Source organism: Cyrtonyx montezumae, unplaced genomic scaffold (assembly GCF_038088225.1).
Source record: "Cyrtonyx montezumae isolate F1298 unplaced genomic scaffold, pur_monq_1.0 scaffold_4, whole genome shotgun sequence".
NCBI lineage: Eukaryota > Metazoa > Chordata > Aves > Galliformes > Odontophoridae > Cyrtonyx > Cyrtonyx montezumae.
This window is the reverse complement of record NW_027072045.1, coordinates 31,947,811-31,969,700: the sequence shown is the minus strand read 5'-3', so window position 1 is coordinate 31,969,700 and position 21,890 is coordinate 31,947,811. Positions and strand designations below refer to the sequence as shown.

Below are 21,890 nucleotides of genomic sequence, written 5' to 3'. Positions count from 1 at the left end.
AATTCACTGTCTCTAGAATTAGTTGAAAAACAGCTTCCTTTAGATCAAATCCATCTATAACAACATATCCTCTCAACATTTTCTATTTGAAAATGTTGTTTTTTTAATACCAAGAAAGCTTTTGGTATGAAGAGAGCTCGCAAACACCGAGCAAAGCAGTGAATGAAGAGTTCATCACCTCCCACACAAAGCACTTCCAAACAACACCCAAAACCCTATTTGCAAACACCTCATGCTAATACCAGGGAAGGATTTATTGTTTCAATTACCCACGAGATTCTTATGTTATATCTGTAAGATGGTATAAAGCTATCAAAAAGATTAATTCGCCCAGCAATGCGGACGTTTACCCACAAGGAGTAAACAATCCTGGTTTTTAGCCGTGTCAAACAACAGAGCACAATCCTGATTGCACAAGTCTAGAAGAGATGAATGACATTTTCTAAATGGGAGTGACTTTCCTGTTGTTCAGGGGAACCAATCTACCCATGTAAGCTTCAGATTACCTTCAGGTATATGTCAAACTGCAAACACCAGACTGACATTTGGGATAAACACTAGGCAGGTAGCAAGGACTCCTGTTCTGACACGTGGCTATAGTGAATACGCATGGAGGTGAGGCTTCACGTCAGTCCAAACCATTTTTTATAAACTGCCAAATCGGTAGAAAAGACAATTGTATCTCAAGTTCTCATCAACAGATCTTAAATCTTACACTCTACCAGCTGATTCTTATTAACCCTTTAACAAGGCTTCTTGAAGTTCATGGATTGATTTTTTTAACACACTGCTGGAAAATCTCCTCCTCACTTGTATTTTCCAGTCCAAAGTGTCTTACCCTGCTTAGACATTTATCAGACAAAAGTTCTTGCACTCTTTCAGTTTTCTTATTGACACTCCCTCAACTGTTTCTGACTACACACATTGTAAGACAGCAGAGAAGCACAGTGAAAGGATGAAGCATGGATATACAAACTGGCAGCAATGCCTTGTCCTGCTGTCAACTGCCTTTGAATAATTCCTAACATTTAAGTTGATGCTTTCACCGCTGATAAATATTGACTGGGCATTTTCATGGACCTATCTGCTGTAACTTTAGGCTCTTGCTCACAAATGGTTATCAATTCAGAGATGAAGTCAGAATTATTTTCCCCCTGTGTACATCTTTTCCATTTATTTGCACAATTTCCTCTGTCATTTCAATGGCAGTCACACTAGTAAGGTCTCCTGCAGCTCTTTCTTGCCAGCTCACATCTTTAGTACAACCTAAACAATTTACTAGCATCAGTAAATTTTGTCACCTCACAAGCAATGACTTACTTCCTAAGTCATTTAAGGTTCATTTACAAACACCAGAGATCGTGGTGGCATGCCAGTGGTGAATTGACTGTAGAAGCTCAACTCTTTTCCCAGTAGTTGATCAATTATTGGTCTGGGCAAGCATTTCCCTTTCAAGTCAAAGGTGCCTTATTTCTTTAAAATGCCTTGGCAAGGAGTTTGGCCAAAAGGACTCAATGCTCAACCCTTATTAACATCCACCAGTGCTTGCCACCCATTGCAAACAAGAGCTGACACAGGTACTGGTTATAGCAGAGACGAAAACTCTGGATGATATCTGGAAAAGCAGTATTACCGTACTTAACAATGTGAATAAATATGTCATTTTTTAGTATTTGAAAGTCTTCTGAAGCAAGATGTTTGGTACAGAAGTCTTCCTTTTGCCTTAAACCAATGCAGTAGAGGTGGCTAGTCTTTCCTCTAAAAGTTTTCTAATGGATATCCCCCCACAGAATGCTTTGATTATGTCTACAAGGCATCACATACAGTTCAAAGCTTACATGTAGGATATTTCACAGATCATGAGTTGGCACTCCATAAGATTAGAGGATGTCATTGAGGAACTTCTGTTTTTAATTTTTAGATTTCTAATCATTAACAGCCACTGACCTTGAATTAGAAAAAGATGCCACAAAGGATGAGCCACTGTGTCAGAAAGATGAATTTAACTACAACTACTGGTCTTTGGCCATCTGCAAGAGACCAGGAAGAAACCTTAACTCTGAGGTGTCTGGGCCAATTGCAAAAGTTCATAACGTGCTGACTTCTGCTATATACTTCTCTGATGTGAGAATTTCCCTGCAGTGATCTGAAAGCTACAGTAGCCAGGATCCCAGGCTTAAATGAAGGCATTGCATTTTAACAATATCAAACACGTGAGATGAGTAATTATTTGAACCACACATACTACAGAAAACCCACACCTTGCTATTTACACTCTATGAAAACATGCACCAGAAAACAAATACAGATGCACGTGTATATTTATGTAAATTTGTAAAGAGAGGTAATAATCACAAAACCCCAGATTATATTCAAGTGAAAAGATGTACCTGACAAATCAGCTTACTCAAGTGATTACAAATCAAAGTCATGTAGATAGTTATGTCACTGCATATTTCAAAACAAGCTCACTTTTTAATTACTAAAGCTCTTGAAATGCCTTCAGTTCTGAATTTTAACTTCTATTTTTCAGCAACAATCAAAACCAATCCTTGAAATAGTTTAAAGATAAAATCCATCTAAGTTTCTATATGCTGTATTACCTAGTTATATCTCATTACATATTTTTTTTACATGCACAATACAGCAAGCTTCCTTAGACCAAAGATAACACAGCTTATTCTCCATTCAAGAGAGAAATGACCAAAAATTACTTCCCCTCCTTTTGAGTGATTTCACTCAATTAATGTTCTCTTTCTAAATGAAGCAAATTACAATCAGTGCCCAGCTGGCAATGTTCTGCTGATCCTATGACTTTGGGTCGATTGACACTGGTCACCAGCTCTTTCACCACTTCTCCCTTTTTCTAAAGCAAGTTATTATCACATACATCTTCATATTACCTAAGGGAACAATAAATAGGGGCCACTAAATAAATTTGCTTGAGAAATTTATTTCAGATCTGAAAGTTTAGTGCAACTGCCAAAAGCTTCTGGAGTGCTGCGAGAATTGATCTTACTACTCATTGCATTTATAGATTCACATCAAGCCTCTGGACGTCAGCATAGGTGCCACTGCTAAGAAATAAGAAGTTTCCAGGAAATCCGTATATAAATTTAACTGATTGCCAAAACATAAAAATAAAAGGAGGGACATGATCTATATGCCAGTAGATGGAATATTAATGCATAATTATGACTTTAGGGATGCTTTATCCAGTACAGGTTTTTTAATGAAATTAAAGATAAGACAACATTCCTTAAGCCTGGATTTTCAGTTACTCTTCATTACAAGTTGTAACTTGCTGAAGAGCCATCTCGACCCATGCTGCTCCACTCTGCTGGATAAGCAGCAAGAGCCTAATTCTGCTATAAGTTCTCACCCTCAAGTACAAGGTTCTATTTTGAGGACAGTGTAAAACAGGGAGTGAGATTTGGAGTACATTTACTACATTTTGTGGAGGATACTTGAGCTTATGAAGTATCTGAAAAACAATGAAAAATAACAAAAGTAATTTTAAGCAACGTAACCACTGAAGTATCACCACGCTATCCACTCCAAAGCTGAGCCAGGCTGTGTTGAAAAAAGAAGTGCTTCCTGGGACACTCATTTGATGGAAATGGTACCTAAGTACAAAAGCAGACCCCTGAGAATCCAAGGTGGATCTGTTCCATGCTGCAGATGTTCTTAACTCAAAGTAACAGGAAATACTTGCCCACCACAGTTTACAATTATAGCTAGAAAGAGTACAGGAAGATAGGAACAGAGCTAGAAAGCCTTCTTAGCATCCATTAACTCAACAGGAGTATGAAATCAAAGAGCAACCACAAGTCATCAAATACCTTTCTAAGTTTCAATACTTCTGCCATTACTACAATCCCAACTTAGCTCTAAGTCATACTGCAAATGACAGGCTAGCAGTGCCCTGGAGTCAGCACCAAGGTGTGCCCACCAAGACACAAGCTTAATGCATCCACTAAACATGAGAGTTTCCAACAGTTATTCAACTACAGTATAAATGCAAACACAATGAGCAGGAATTCCCCATGAAAGAACAACATTTATACTTAAGAGAAGAGTGAAAATGGAATTACTTAAGTTCACGTAACTCCTTCTGAAAACCTCCCTTGAAGCACAAGTGCTAACCATGGGTGAAGCAACACAACAACCCATCCAGAAATTGAAAACTGTGAGGTTGAGCTTGGTACAATAATAAAGACATTTGTTGTCTGCAAATAAAATTGACTGAAATGACTTAAAATTCACAACGATCCTCCTGCACAGCTGTGTAGGAAGGTCAAAAATGAGAAATCAGTTGAGATTCATTCCTTTCTACTCCTAGCTAGAACAAGAAGTAGTTAACTATAAATACTAAGAACAAGAGCCTAATAAAGCATTTTTTTTCTTGTTGAAAAATATAAATTCAGAATGTAAAGGGGAACGCCAGCTTAAACATGACCGCTCAACAATGACAGAAAGAAAATGACAAAAGCCATGTAGCTTATGCAGAAAAATACATTTGTCAAGACAGGAATTCTATAATCTTACTGCTCTCTTTGTCAGTCATAGACAAAGATCTTCTCTATAAAAATGTCCAAGTGGTGTTGGTTCTGGACATGCTGCATGCATATGTGAATTCTGAGTCTGAGTCCAGCTCCTAAAACTTCTTTCCAATAACTCCAGCACTTTCCCTTGACTCCCTGCTTCTGATTGTCTGAAAAGATATTTATTATCCACAAATAAAAACAATATAAAACATAACTGACCAATTGGTGAGAAATAACTTATGATCAAATTTTAGGCTTTTTCCAGTGTAAGGGTAGGGTTAACCAACCCAGTAGGACAATTGTGAAATGGGATTCTAATTTAAGAAGAGAATACTTAGAACAGAAGCTCATTAGAATGGCCTTCTTTTTGTAAAAGAATACAGAAAAACTCCTTGAATTGGACAGGACAATACATATTTTAGGGATGGTTGATTCTTCAAGAAATATTTTGGATAATCATGAAGTTTGCATTTTCTGAATGTTCTGCTTTAAATTTCAACTTTTAATGGGAAAATATAGTAAGAATCACCTTGATACCTTCTTAGAATTCTCTGATGTTTGCAATTTTGCCTGAACAAATAATAACTTAGTTTTATCCTCTGAAGTCTTTATAGAGCTGTGCTAAGTGCAAAACATAACCAAATTTATGTTTCTTGAGGCATTATTTGACTCAGGTGTTGCACAAGTGTATTTGCTATTTTGAGATACGCTGATTAAACAACGCCATAAAAATGTAACCTATAACTTGATACTAGAGCTATTCTAAGAAATTTTCATCCAAACTGTAAAGGAATTTATTGCCCAAGTAATACCTAGCTCATTGACCTATCAGACAACAAGTCAACTTGCTAAATTTCATATGCAGATCCTGCATTCAGGGCTGTGCCACAAATCAGTCACACTTTTCCACTAAGACAAAGATAATCAGAAGATAGCTGAGAGAGTTGAGGGTCCTGAGCTCCAGGGGGACCTTACAGAGACCTTCCAGTACCTGAAGGAGCCTACAGGAAAGCTGAGGAAGGACGTCTATAAAAACACGTAGCAACAGGACAAGGGGAAATGGTCTTCAACTGAAAGCGGGTAGTTTAGACTAGATATTAGGAAGAAATTCTTAATGTGAGGATGATGAGACACTGAAACAGGTTGCCCAGAGAGGCTGTGGATGCCCCCTCCCTTGAAATGTTCATGGCCAGGTTGCTGTGAGCAACCTGGTCTAGTGGGACCTGTCCATATAGCAGGGAGATTACAACTAGATGACCTTAAAGGTTCCTTCCAACTCAAATCAATTTATGACTTCATTTTATTTCCTTCCTACAACCTTCACATTATTTTTCTACTTTTTGTAACTGAAAACCCAAGTATAGTCATAAAACATCCACAGTAGTTTTCTCATCTGTAAGGCAGATCAAATTGGTTAATCAGGCAAACCTCAAAAGAAGGAATAACACCTAATAGTGCACTAAAAGATTACTTTCAATTAAAAAAAAAAAAAAACCTGCCTTTGTGTTATCAATTTTTTATAAAAAGAAATTGTCAACCTCAGATAGATTTATACGTCCCACAGAGAATCAAAAGCATAAAGTTAATTAAGTGGGTTGACTGGGACGTAAAATAGATGTGAATATATTAAGCTTGATGTAATTAATTTCAGTGCACAAGTTTTAGATCGTACAACAAATAAAGGTCAGGTTGTACTAGTGGGATTATCAACAACACAAATTTTAAACCTTTTATAACACACTCTGCACAGAGCAGCATAAGCAGCCTTTCAGGCAATGATCATGTGAGCAAATACTTGAAAGCCACACTTAGAAAATTACTTTGTCCTTAAACATGACAACGTACCTTCTGTCAGCAGTTCCAAAAGAAGGTTATTTTACCCATGAAATGCAGAATTAGGTTATTATTTCTGAACAGTGCCATTCCTATCAGTTCCTTTCTACCTGGCATGCTTCTGTCCCCTTCTTCCTCTTCTCTTCACCAGGCTGAGCTTCTCAGCACCAGGTATTTCCCCATTTAAGATACAGAGGGAACACTTTTTCTCATGTACAGAACACAACCTGCTCTCGTTTCTCCACCTGAACATTTCCTTACTATGTCTTTACTCACCCCTGATTACCAGCTGTGATTTTATCCACCAAAATGTAAGTAATATGAACAATGGTCATTTGCTCGGATGTCCCCTGCAAACCATAATTAAGCATGTCTTAGGCAGCTCCAGGGTGGTATTTAGGAATTATACACAATTTCAGTTTAATGGGACCAGTTATTGGGACAAATGCTCTGATCTTCAAGCTAATTTCCCAATACTCTTTCTTCCTACTCTGTATTTCTTTGATTTCAGCCGCCTACCAACAATCCTGTTATGGTCCTTCCTGTCACTCCAGTCGGACTCCAATTTTCAAGCATTTGTTTCATTCTACACACTTCCTAAGTTCCTTTCACTAAACTGTCAGGTAAGAGTCATCTCCATTAAAATGTCTTTCCTAACAATACTGAAATACTGCAACATCTGTAAAATCAAATTCTAGGCAAACTGGATAAACTAAAGCAAATCAGCATGAGTGCTTCTCCAGATATCCTTAGGAAAGATAAATATTAAAGACAAATAAACAATTTGTTACGGAAGTCTCCCCCCTGAGAATCTGCAACAGCTGAACAGAAAATTAAATTAAAAAAAGAGGAAAGCTCACCTTTCAATCCTGGACGCATACAGCTTCCAAAACAACTCCAACTGTGCGCACTGTATCTTTTCTGCTTTTCTTATGTGACTTCAGGACTTCTGGTTTGCTTATTCTACATACACGCAGAGGAACCCAAGTTGTTATTCATAGAGCAGTTCACTTCTACTCCTTTCCAAAGTGTTAAACATGCAACTTCTGGTAGCAAGGCTGCTGAGAAGCCAACGTATCAGATCTGTGAAAGAAAAAGTTGGAATAAATCAGGGCATGCAGACACAGCACAGGGTGGTCAGATTCACAGACCCTCATCACAACCCCAGGATGAGAACAAAGCATTGAAAATTGCAGTGAGCAGGCAGAGCAGTTTGGAGGTTCTAATGAAATAACCTCTGAATTGGAGTCACGACTGAAAATCTATTTCAAAAGCATGAGAACCTTCATTAGCTAGAAGAAAAATGAGAAGTGAAAGCAGGATCTGGTATAAGATAAGCAACTGCGCAGGGTGAGGTGGCACAGAACTTGTTAGCCTGATTGATACCAAGGGATGAGCCTTGTAAAATGATCAGTACTCGAATGACCAAATGAAGGGCTTGGTTGCCCTCCCTCCTGCCACAAACTAAACAAAGTCTCTACTTCTAGACATTTCAGACTGCCCAATACAAAAATTCTAACAATATTTCCAGAATTAGAGTTCTGCTCAGTGTACTCCTAGCTGTGAAAAGAAAAAGAAAATCTCTTACTACTTTTTTCTTTAATTACGGCTTAAAACCCCATGTTTCTTCAATAAACTCCAATCGATATTGAATAGACACCCAACAGCATACATCAAAATACAGCATATACACTGGGAAGATTTCAGAGCTGCACCATGCAGTGGGCACAGAGGCTTCAAGCTGAACAGCAGAGAGCTGCTACAGAAACAAGGGGAAAGCAAAGGATGAACTGAGCCAACGGTTTGTTCTTGACATCTTACTTATTTCCAATCATTTTTTCTTAATGAAAAACAAATTGATTTGCAATGCTCTTTTCGTAGATAAATGAGAAAAAGGGTTGGTCTAAACAGAGAGAAAGATCTACACAATGCTACAACTCAATCATCACACACCAGAGGAACATAAGCAATGAGTTTTAGTGGTGAAACAGGGTAGAGCAGGAGGGCATCTTTGACCACACAAACAATCACACCTGAAACAAGAATTCAGCTTCTAAGATAGTTCTCATGAACAAACAAGCTAAACTGCTATAAACTTTCAGTCAATTCATGTTCAATTCCTTAAGGAAGGTGAAAAGCAATGACCCTCATTTCTCCACTATCTGATGCAAAGAAGATGAATCACTTGCATAACACCACATCACTCAACCACTGCTTATATTTTTAAGATGCAAACAATTACAAGGTACAAACACAGTTCACAAGAAAATCAAACCTGCTACTGGGTCTTAGCTGGCACTACGTAAAATAAACTTTTCTACAGCTTCTTAAGCAAAAAAAATACCAACCCATAAAAGTACTTGCACTGTCCTTCTAGGCAGCAAAGGTGCTGAAAACATCATATTTTTTGTCTTTCTCGTGCAATCACAGTTCACCTCCACTGTATGTATTCATCAAGAAACAATCTGACATTACACTCCCCTGCTTCAGAAGGCTCCTATCTGGCTGCTATCTTAAGCTCAATGCCAAAGTGGAAAAAAAGAAGAAAAAAAAAAAGAAAAAAAAAAAAGAAAAAAAAAATGGTTTGTACCTAGTGGTACATTCAACATTTCCTAACTTCTGAGGGCTGAATTTGTAACTTTACAAATTTCTTTGATTATATCCTTTGAGCAAAACCTCTGTGTACACATATAGGAATGTATCACCTCTGTGTCAAAAGTTTTACAGTTCAAACACAGTTCTTACAAGACAGAATAACACAAAGAGATCTATAACACCTTGCAACATTCAACATTTTCATCTAAGATGCAATGAAACAAAAATAAACATTGGAATTTCTCATAAGAAGGCAAACCACTATCACTTTTCTATTTGCTTCTATAGCATCGGTCATCAAGGAATTTCATACAGACCTGGAAGTTTCCAATCTAGCTGCCAGTGCTCACAAGTACAGAAAATATTAAGGATTAGAAAATGCCTTCCTATGGCTATTCCAAGGGATCAAGAGCTACTGTGCAATCCCAAACTATTCAGCTGGGTCTAAGCGCAGAGGCATCACAGAGGACGTGCAAGGGAAACAGGATGCTATACCTCCTGACAAGGTTGTTGTCTCTAAACAAGGGTTCTTGCACTTCCACATTTCTTACGCAGAGCAGCAACACAGGTGTGAGCTGTTTAATAAAAGACAAGCCTATTTCTCCAAGTACTGCCTTTATCATATATATATATTTGACAGTACTTGTGTTTAATTGTATCATGAGTACTTCAGAGTCAACTGGGTCAAAAGAAACAGTCCTACTGTGACATATTTAACCTGAGTATTACTTCAAGATCAAAATAAAGATGTTAAAATCACTCTATCATAGGTAGAAGCATGCAGTTTCTGTATAGTTTCGAGTGTACCATTAATTAATTTGAGTCTATTCACAAGGTTGATTCAAATCCCAAAGTATAGCAGGGCTAAGAAGGATGGTTTCTCCTTGCTGTGCAGTCAGCTTTCCCGCTCACTGTCTTCAGGGAAGCCTCCGACTGGTGCCTTCACGTTTCAGATTCAAAAGGAGATTTCAAATAATTTTCTGGCAGTTCTCCAGCATTAACTATGACAACATCAATTTAGCAGAGAGATGCCGGATTTCATATCAGCTCTGAGAGGGTGGGATTGACAGTGCTTTGTTAATGCCCGTCTCCCTCTCTGCTTTTATTACAAATAATTTTCATACCTATTTTCCTATCAAAATTTGATTTTGTCAACATACCCAGTGGGCTTACAATACAGCTATTACTGCTGGAAATATCAGCACTTCAAATGTGATTCTTGATGCAGCTCTTACAGGATTCTGAGAAATAGCCACGTACATTTATTATTTGTATCTAAATGTCCCTTTAGGTATAATAAATATTACACACCATGAATAGAAGTATGTGCATCATATATTAATGTGACGACCAATATAGGATAAGAAATAAAATTAAATCTCTATCATACAAGACTATAGTACCCAATGTTAGCACAGGATGTCAATGGTCCCTATAAATGGAAACGTACAGCGCAGATTAAAATAATTTTGTAAGATCCTTTATTGCGATCAAAACCTGGAAATATAATGAAACCAGAGTTTAAAACACAATACACCGGCAGCTATTATAAGCCTTGTGCAAGGGTGAGTTTAGAGAATTTTACTTAGTGATACACCTTCTATCTTACATCACCAACATAACAACTGTATTCTCCTGACACAGCTTTCAGCAGTGTCTTTTCAGCCTCCATCTGAGTCCCTCCACAGAAGTCAACAATACTTCCATTTATGGAAGCTGAAAAAAGATCAGGGAAAACAACTTTGCATACAGAACTAATTGGCTAAAACGCAGAGAAGAGGAAGCTGGAGTAAGTGGCCAAAGTTTGCACAGTGCAGTCAGCTCACCAGGGGAGCTTTGCTGTTCAACAGATTCATAATTAAGCTGGGAAAAGAGGAAAGGGACTTCTTATGGTCAGTGCTAAGGCAAGACAAAAAAGAAGAGGGCCGCCTGTGAAGATCTGCAGATGGATCTCCCATGTTTCAGTGACTGAGCAATCAAAGTGATAGAAGAAACGCAGCAAAATTAATGTAGAGGGATGCACCCCTGGAAAAACAATCCTGGCTTTACATACAAAATGCTGGGCTCTGAGCTCAATATCAGTATGCAGGAATGATAACGTGGTGCTGCAAATGTCAGTTCTATGACAAAATCGGCTCAGACTCCTCCTTGACAGTCATATACAAATTGACCTAATTAGAGAAGAAATAGAGAACAAACAGAAAAATTGTCACCATATAAAACCCACGGTGTGCAGTTCTTAAGCACAATTCTGACGCCCCTAACCTCAAACAGTGTATGACAGACTATGGAAGGTTCAAAGAAGGACTAAGGCTTTTCAGACAGAGATGCCTCAGAGGAGGGAAGATAGAGGTATGTAAAATCCAGAGTGAGATGGGGAGGGGGAATGGCCAGGCTGCTGCTGCCTGCTCCTCTCAGGATCAGAGCTGTATAAGTGTCTGACAGAGCTTCAAAATGATCAAGGTAGGAACCCTCTCTGCCATTCTTTCTTAATATCTTGTCAGCGGCTTGCGAGACAGTTTGACCCGGTACCGTGACAATTGAGGCAGAGGACCCACAGGCCCACACCCCGGGGAAGGGGGAAAGGGGAAAAAGGAGAAGGGAGATGGGCCTAGGAACAAGACAGCAGCAACAATCTGAGGAGGAAAGCTAATTTACTAAATAAGATATCAGAAAGCAAAGTAGCACAATATAATACAACATAATTGGAACTGAGGCTAATGAATCAAATAAAATGAGCAAGAGAGAGTGTCTGATAAACTGCAGGCCTTACACTAATGCTGAAGGTGGATAGCTGCAACGAACACCCACTGCTGAGCTCCATCTCAAAGGGAAGAGAGATGGTCCCGTGACCGCAGACAGTTTTTATCTTTCCCTCTCAGCGGAAACACGTACAAATGCAAAGCATCACACAGTCCTCTGGGGAACGTAGTTCTTCCTCTCTTCTGAAACAGGTATACCCAGAACTATCGATGATCCACAGAACTGGAGCATTAACTCTTTAACTTCCAATACATCACATGATGTTATGATGTGGAATATAAATAATATAACAAAAATCATAAAACCATAATGTATCTGGGTATCCAAAGGTCATGAAGGTCTCAAGGGAGACAGGAAAAGTGGGAGAAAACTGCAACCATCTCTGGCTACCCCACAGCCTAAACTTGCTGGAGGCTGAAAGAATCATCTCATGAAGTTTTACGATATACTTGCTCTCAACTCATACCTCCACACAGGTATCTGGTTTTCAGTGAAACACTTTACAAACAATCGAAAGGCACAAAAAACAAGCAGCACCTAAATACAAGCCAGAGAAAAACTAATCCATCTTGGGCTTAAAACAGCTGTGAGACAACTGTCAAGTGCGAAGCACTGCATACATTCTATATTATATGAGAATGTAAGTACTTCACGCGTATAAGGGGAAAAGAAAGATTGCATGCAGTATTGCAATTATCCTCTGTCAGCCCCAGCCCTCAGCCACTGGAAACAGTATGAACTGAGAGCTGAGAATTTCTTTGGGACTATGTGGAGAACTGGCTTAGGGAAGGAGGTTGTGTGTGCTTATCTCTGTAGCAGTGCGAACAAAACAGCATGTTCAGATCACTGGATTTTGAGAAGTGGTACACCGTTGACAGGGCAACGATGAGGGAGTAAGTTTGCGGTGGAACCAGATGGCCCTGGTATGTGTGGGAAAAGAAGAACTAATTGGACACTGTTTATCTCGCAAGGACAGAGCAAGAACCACTGCTTAACAGTTATTCTAAAAATAGCATATGTTCAAGGGGTATAAAAGTATGTAACCTGTGCAATAAAGTTGGCTCAGCTGCATAATCATATTGATGTCTCTCTGAGTCCTTGTATCGGCATCTTAAGAAGATCGTTTCGACGCGGCTGTGGTTCATCCTCCTGGGGTCACCGCAACATCTGGCACCTGAACAGGGACCCTGAAGCCACTGCCGAGCTTGGGACGTGAGGAAGGTGACCGGTGCTTCACAGATGGTTGGCACTGCAGCATTCTAAACGACGTAAGTGTTGCGGTAGCTGGAAGCGGGGTCGCGACCTGCCCTCTGTGCCACCATGGAGTGGGAAGCTGCAGAGAAACTGCTTCTATGTATTCTCTCTAAGGGAGGCAAGCAGGCATCTCCAAAAGGCATTTCGGAGCTGATAAAATGGGCCCGAAAAAATGGACATTTATCAGAGGTTGCACTGATATTCAGTGTCTCTGAGTGGCATGAGATTGGAAATCATATGTGGAATGCAGTTATAGAAGATAAAAAGGAGGGAAAACAATTAGTATTGCTAGGCCCAACCTGGCGGGCCATTATCAATAGCTTGAACCATATGCAGGCAGAGCGTCAGGTTGTAGCAGTGGCTGTCCAAGCCCTGTCTGCTCCCTCCACTCCAACTACATCTCCAACGACTACGATAAACCTGTTAAACTTTCCATCACCAGGCATAGGGCACCCCGTTTGTTCAACAGCAGCCCAAGTAAAAGCGGCATTGGAATCTTCCTCTGTAGAGGGCAGAGAGGGGGCTCAGTCTGCTGGAATGACTGGTACTGAACGAGTAAAGGAGCAGGATAATTCTGATTCAGAAGCGCTCAAACTAACTCGACAAGGAAGGGCAAATTTTTCCGACTGTTCCCCATGCCCCCCTCCTCCACCCCCGCCGCCGTCCCTCAGCACGGGAAGCAGCTCCTGCCGGGACTCGATCTCTGATTCCAAACTCACTCCCGCCCAGGTAGCGGGGAACTCGACACCTTCTGCTGCACCCCTGCCTCCTCCCCCACCCTCCGCCCTGCGCCGTAGCCGCTCACCGTCTCCTCCGCAAGCCGCTGTCATGCCACTCTCGGAAACTGAGCCTGATGGAGAGACTCAAACAGGTCTGGCGCAGTTAGAAAAGGAGATGAAATCCCTAACAGAACGACTTAGGCAACTGGAGCTTAAGATTGCAACACCTGCAGCGCCGGGGTCTCAGATGGCCATTCCATCCGCTCCACTATTGCCGACACCACCGGCAGGGCCCCAGCCAGCGGCTTTTCGTTGGTCTGGAGTTATACGGGACGCGATATTAGATGGGGAATGGCAAGCAGCCTCCCGTGTACTGTGTCCAGTCATCTATGATCAGGCTGGTGTGGCTCGATGGGAGTCACACGACTGGAAGCTATTGCAGCAGGCGAGAAAGACTGTTACTGAATACGGTTTAAAATCTGAGGCGTCTAAACAAATTATTCAGTGGATTTTTACTGCAGATGTTTTGTTACCACTTGATGTCAAAAATATTGCACGTTTGTTATTAACACCTTCTGAACTGCTTTTATTCAATCAGGAATGGGCAGATCGGGCAGGTAAAGTCACAGCGACAACTCGTCAGCCCAACGATCCCCTTTATGGTCTTACCACTGATATGCTGATAGGTGCTGGGCAGTACAGTAGTGGGGAGGTTCAGCTCACATTCCCAAGGAATTTCCATCAGTTATCTGCCCAACTAGCCCTAGAAGCTATTTTTGCTATACCGGCTGGAAAGAGAGAGCCAGCTTTCGCTTCTGTGCGCCAAGGCGTAACCGAGCCTTTTACACGTTTTGTTGATTGTATGTGGATTGCGATTTGTGATAGTGAATTACCAGAGGAGATGAAACAGCAATTATTTCAAGTAATGGTTCATGATAATGCTAATGCAGCTACCAAGTCAATTCGTGCGACCCTTCCACAGGGTGTGTCGGTAGAGGTTATGTTACAACACATAGAGAGAACAGAACAGAGACAACAAGCATTACATATTGCCGCTGCTGTACAAGCAGCAATAAGCAAAAGCAGGAAGGAACCACTAATTTGGGAAACCATCAAATGTTATAAGTGCGGATCGCTTGGACATATGAGGCGTCAGTGTACAAAACAGGTGTGGTGTCATAAATGTAACCAACCTACACATGATTCCAAAACCTGTAGGAAGCAGGGAAACGGGAAGTGCAGTGTAAAACCCTGTCACACAGAGATACAAATATCGGGGCCAAGGGAACAGGATATCTCGATATCCACCGTCCACAAACCCAAGGAAGCCTTGGAGTGGATGTGGCAATAGCAGTAGATGTTCATTTAACAGATACACAGATGCAAAAAGTTCTATTTGATGCTGTGGGACCACTATCTACCACTTGTAAATTACATGCGATACTAATAGGATGGTCCTTTCTCAGAGTATCACATGTAGTTCTAATACCAGGGGTAATTGATGCTGATTATAAAGGGGTGATTTACGCTATGGTTTTTACAGTTAATCCTCCAATCTTTATCCCTAAAGGGACTCGAATTGGGCAACTTATCCTCATTCCGGCCACTCCTCAGAATCCTGGAATGGACTGTGAGCAGTCAGGTGCTTTCGGTTCCACAGGGGAAACGGTCCACTTAGTCACTGATCTAGGGGAGTGACCTACCATCAGTGTCACATTATGCTATCAATTAAAACAGATTCAGGTAACAGCATTGCTCAATTCTGGGGCTGACATTTTGATTGTGGCAACAGACAAGTGGCCTTTGGATTGGCCGACAAGGGTTGTAGCTGGAGTTAGCGGGGTGGGTGGTGCTGATCAAACTAAACAGGCTGTTAACCCTGCAACAGTAAAAATGAGAGACCAATGCCATACTTGGTGCATGTAGCCCCTCTGCCTGGAGGATTACAAATGTTGGTTGGACGAGACATACTCAGTCAATTGGGTGGGCAACTAACAAATCAAAATTTAGGATAGTGGCCACTGTTGCGCAGCTATCGATTACTCTTAGTTGGAAAACTGACGAGCCAGTATGGGTGGAACAGTGGCCTATGACAAAAGAGCACATTGAAATAACACGACAGTTGGTTCAAGAACAAATGATGGCAGGGCATATTCGTCCCTCTACATGCCCCTGAAATACTCCAATCTTTGTAATCCTTAAAAAATCTGGAAAATGGCATTTGCTACATGATCTCCGAAAAATTAATGATCAGATGGAGGCTATGGGAACCTTACAACCTGGTATGCCATCCCTATGTATGTTGCCCAGAAACTGGCATATACTGACCATAGACCTTAAGGATTGTTTTTTTTACGATTCCTATAGCAGAGCAAGATTGTAAACATTTTGCCTTCTCAGTACCTGCCGTAAGCAAAATGCAACCTGCACAGAGATACGAATGGGTTGTTTTGCTACAAGGCATGAAAAATTCTCCATTGCTGTGTCAACTTTTTGTAGCTATAGCATTGGTACCAATCAGGCAGCAAAATCCCAATACTATTATCTACCATTATATGGATGATATCCTTTTTTGCCAACAGGAACCATTCACAAAACAATGGGAAAAAATCATTGTTGAACATCTTAAGGAGTTCGGCCTTAAGGTAGCTCCTGAGAAGGTTCAACGGTCAAGTCCTTATTTGTATCTTGGTTGGTCTTTGTCTGATGCAACGATTCGACTGCAAATTGCAGAGCTGGATGTGAATGTACACAATGTAACTGATTTACAAACAGTTCTGGGCCATATACAGTGGTTACGACCTACAGTAGGGATTACGAATCGTCACTTAGAACCATTGGTACAATTACTTAGGAGAAAATGATCCGCCAATACTAAAATTACCTTGACTAAGGAAGCTATGGATACATTGCAGGAAATCAGCAAAATAATCAAAGCAGGAATATCTTATAGGTATTGTCCAGACCTTAGGTTATCGGTTGTTATCTATGTCCAAAGTACTCATGCCTTTGCAGTTGTTTGTCAATGGCAAAAAGAAAAGGGGGATGTGGGGGATATTAGGCAGCAATGTCTACAACATCTAAGAAGGATGCCATTGACAAACAAAGAGAAAGGCAATGACAGATTACCTATATCTAATAAGCTGGGAGAATATCATTCACCACAAAGGATTGCAGAGGCAGTTTCATATCAGTCAAGCTGATGCAAGACTGATTGTGCAAACATGTCCACAATGCAGACATCATAATGGAGGTCTTGGTATAGGGATCCGACGACAGGAGAATGGTCCAGACCAGCCACACTAATCTTCTCTGGTAGGGGTTATTCTTGTGTCTCTACAGATCAGAATGGACCAATTTGGATTCCTGCTCACTGTGTTTGCCCTTGGCGTGACCAGAAAAAACTACATCGCATGGATCAATGGGAAAACATGAGTACCTTACATGGATTCCAGCATGATACATTTGGCCTTATCTCAAGGCAGAAAATAGCATCCAACCCTCATAGGGACTGGGATTGTGTGTTTCTATCTTATTGTCATTTATTTGCAAATTGTTGTATTTTTTGATAACTTATGTATGCCATAGTATGTGATGAGAAACAGCTGGATTAGCCACTGAATGGTATCTCAATAATAACACTTATCATGGTATGGTAAATATGGGTGATTTTTCTGTGTTACTAAAGTAGCCTTTAAAATTAGAATTATTAGGCATTATCTAGGTTGCTGTGTGCTTCTTGTATTTTAGTAGTAAATCGAGTGTGAATTAGATAGGATTTGATGTTACTAATGTTGGAGTCTATGGAAATAGCACTTTTAATGTATTTAGAACACATAGTTATGTTGTTAGCCTATCAATTAGCTCTTTTCTAATTTGTTAAAACAAACCTGAAAAAGAATCCTAGGCAAAGGAATGATCTTGTTTTAGAATGATCAATTCTCTTTCAATTCATTAATCAAGATAGTTCTTCATAACTATGCATCACATGAGATAAAATCACACTATCTTACTTCAATTCGACATATGATTCTAACACAGAAATATTACCCAACAGATATTTAAGTTCACTGATTCCTTTAATTAGCACTTATATTAGTAACCTAAAAGCCCCTGACAGAAGAATGATCTTGGGAAGGAACAAAGTATTCTGATAGCTTTAAGGAAACTGATATTTATGACTGTAAATATTTTTAGATAGAGCTAACCTTGGTAGTTTATTCTGTTTTGCAAGCAGGTGTTCCTTTTGGGTTCTGCATCATGCACTGGCCACGCATATGCAGTGTACAAATGGAAAAAAACTTGCAAACTCTGAGAAGAATTAAAGTTGGAGGAAATCTGTGATGGGTGAGAGAGGAAAAGTGCACCTTGAAGCAGGGGACGCCTTGCTAGCACTGCCTTTCGCATCCACCACTGGCATGCTCCTTTTCTCTATTCTTTCTGGTGATTTGTCATTTTTCAAGGGTTAATAGCTAATAATGCACTTGTTTAGGGAATTTCTGCTTCATGCTTACTCTTATCTAAAATGGATGTCTGAGTGTATGTTGAATTAAACTTTAACCCTCTGTGCTACTCTGAATGTGCAGTTTACTTGCTCCTGTTCTTGAGATGTCCTGTTTCTCAGATCCAGCATACCCTGAAACAGCACCACTCAAGTTTTAGTCACAGTCACCAAGTTAGGATGTTAGCTAGCAAAGGAAAATTATACCACCAGTGATGCTTTAGCAGGTTTACTCACTGATGCTGATTCTATCTGACAGGCAACTTAACAAAGTTGTGCCACCACTGATCTTCTATTATTAACCAAAGGTATGATGGTGAAGATTTTAAGGGCACATGCTATATGAATCTTAGGGAACATTAGAAAACCACTATATCAAAGTATATAAAAATTAAAAGATTCTTCCTAATCAGTTACTGAGTCACATAGAATGATACCCTCAGGGACTCTTCTTCAGGTTGCAGGAACTTAAGCCGTAGGTAGAATATATGTTTGTTCTTTTGTTAATAAGTTTAATAGTATTTCTTATCATTATGATATGATTGCTTTGTATCTTTTCTTACATTCAATGTGTTAACTATTGAAACCTTGACTAAGTTGCAATAACCTAAATGAACCTTTCAATGCTGTTACAAAGTTTTACACAAAATGAAGGAAGCTGTAAATCAGGTGGTTGGGATGCTGTGTACAAGGTGTAGTTATGTTATTAATGCAATTTATGTTATGATTTTGCAGTAAATTTATACTTGGCATTGTAAAACGCTTACTGTCCAAACTATCTTTTGCTGTTTTGTTAGCGCAAAAAGAAAAAGAGGGAATTGTGGAGAACTGGCTTAGGGAAGGAGGTTGTGTGTGCTTATCTTTGTAGCAGAGCGAACAAAACAGCATGTTCAGATCATTGGATTTTGAGAAGTGGTGCACCGTTGACCGGGCAATGATGAGGGAGTAAGTTTGCGGTGGAACCAGATGGCCCTGGTATGTGTGGGAAAAGAAGAACTAATTGGACACTGTTTATCTCGCAAGGACAGAGCAAGAACCACTGCTTAACAATTATTCTAAAAATAGCATGTGTTCAAGGGGTATAAAAGTATGTTGGCTCAGCTGCATAATCATATTGATGTCTCTCTGAGTCCTTGCATCGGCATCTTACGGAGATCGTTTCGACGCAGCTGTGGTTCATCCTCTTGGGGTCACCGCAACAGGACTATGCTGGTTTTTGATCTCAGCCAACTCCTGCACATGCTGCCAAAGAGCTCCCCAGCCTTGCCTGGCCTTCACCAAAATGCCATGCAAGCTCCTTTGGAAGCGACACATGCCTTGACCCTTTTTGTCAGTCGAAATAACTCACTGCTCACACCAGCAACCCCTGAGCCAGAGTATCTTACCCTTGATCAACAGGATAGCACTTACACACATATGCAGACAAGCACACAAAGAGCAAGAGATAGCAATTACACGTTTCTCCTTTTTTAGGATACCCAGCTCTCAAAGACCAGTATCCAAACTCTAGATGGGGTCCAAGGGTCTAATTCATTTGTTCAAGGTTACACAGCCAGCTTTTGCAGAGACCAGGATCAGACTGCAGTCATCTGTAGTATTTAATTGCAAAGTATCACTTCCACTAACAGATTTTTCTTAGTTCTACTTCTCTAAAAATAAACCATCCTCTATAATGCCTGACATCTCATTATGAACCCCAGTCCAATCATTCAGAATTATTAAGTTATCTCACGTTTACATAACTGTGTATTTGAACACCTCAGTGGCAGAGAAGGTTTTCAGGCATTTAAAAAATAGGTAAATTTATTTTTACATCTGAACACAGGTGACTGGCAATTTGCTGCTTCACATTGCATATTATTAAGTGCAAACATTCACTTACACTGCAGAACGTTACTACTTTCCATATGAACATCTCAATGGCCAACAGTATCAAGTTGAAAGCAAGATTTCATTTAATGGCAAACCGTCTTGTTTGGACATCAACACCCAGTGCCCATGTGAATACAGACATTGAATTAATTTTTTTGTCTGAACACTCACTGAAACAGAATGACATCACGGGTGCTCATGAGAAGCTAAGCATGACTGATAAGAAAGCAATGTAAATCTCAGCATATATTTACAAACACTGCTACAATATCCAGCTGATTCCAACTCCAGCAGATTACCAACTTCCTCCAAACATTCACACCTTCATCTCCTAAAAGTATCCATTGACAGAGACAGCACAGAAGCAATTTAGGGTGCCCAAACTTTAATAAATCAGAGACATCGATTCAATCTCAGGTAAATGATGCTTCCCATTGTCCTTCCAAAACAAACAAGGAGGAATAGAGGCCTGCTCATAATCACTAAATTACAAAGAACAGATGTGAAACATTAGCAAGGAAACGCTCGTGCTGGCTAGGAGAAAACGCTATAAAACAGCACGCAGCATACCAAGCCAGATTGGCTTTTCAATGACTCATACTTAGGAGATTAAAAACAAGGAACCAAAATAAAATAGTTCATTTGACTGGATCTAATACACTTCAGTTACTTTTAATTAACTGCTACACATCCAATTTCTCTCCTTTGTACTTTTCCTTCTGACATCCTGCTTAAAGGCCTTGATGGAAGGGAATTTATGATAAAAAGCACATTCTAACTCTAGGCACTTCCCAGTTGCAAATTCCTTTTAGCAGCAGTGCTCTAAACAAAACAGAGGCATTCATCTCCCTGTGAAGAAAGCATCTCACTCCATTGCCTGCCCAAGTACACAAATCTTGCATTTCTCCTCAGTTTCTCTAATCAATTCACTGAAGTTTTCATTCAGTTCAACCTACTACATACAGCCTATTTCTCACCGTTCAATGAACAACAGGAACAGGAGGAAAAGGATCACTTCATGCACTGCCCAGCAGTGCACCTCTGCAGAGGTCTGTGCCAGGCTGCTCCAAGCACCCCTGAAAAAGCAACTCAAGTCACGGGACTCAGGAGAGCAGAGATGAAGGAGAACCATGAACTTCAGAACCACAAGTACAAAATGCAAACAGCCATTAAATTTCATTATACTTTGAGATCTTAAAGTCAGCTATGACAACGGTTCCAAAATAGTTTTTTTTTTTTTTTATCTGTCCAATTGGCATTGGCAGTGCCTTCCACTCAAAAACACACATTTTGTAACCCTGTGTTTGCCTCACAAGATTTGCTTCCCATTTCAAGTAGTTTTATGCTTTCTTGCTCGGGGACCGTTTAATCAGCACAGACAACATCATATACTGAAAAACGCTATTTTGACTGCAACACTAACTCACAGAATAGCTTGGGTTGGAAGGGACCTTGAAGATCATCCAGTTCCAACACCCCTGCCACGGACAGGCTTGTCAACCATTAGATCAGGCTGCCCAGGGCCCCATCCTGGCTGGCCTTGAGCACCTCCAGGAATGGGGCATTCACATCTGCAGCAAGCCTATGCCAGGGCCTCATCACCTTCTCAGTTAAAAATTTCCTCCTAATTTAAAGCCATTGCTCCCTGTCCTATCACTACCAGTCCATGAAAGAAACAAAATCATTCTCCGTACCTCTTACACACTCCCTTTAAGCACTAAAAAGCAGCAATGAGATCTTCTGGAGCCTTCTCTTCTCTGGGTTGAACGAACACAGTTTCCTCAGCCTTTCTTCATAGGAGAGGCG

General features: G+C 40.3%; 1 protein-coding gene across 1 annotated transcript in view; it reads right to left on the bottom strand.

The window, feature by feature from the left end:
- Positions 1-21,890, bottom strand: part of PCDH15 (protocadherin related 15) — a 598,943-nt gene that overhangs the window by 544,358 nt on the left and 32,695 nt on the right. Inside the window, exon 2 of the mRNA XM_065746677.1 lies at positions 7,241-7,463. The gene's annotated coding sequence lies outside the window, so the exon portion shown is untranslated. The remainder of the gene's footprint in view (positions 1-7,240; positions 7,464-21,890) is intronic.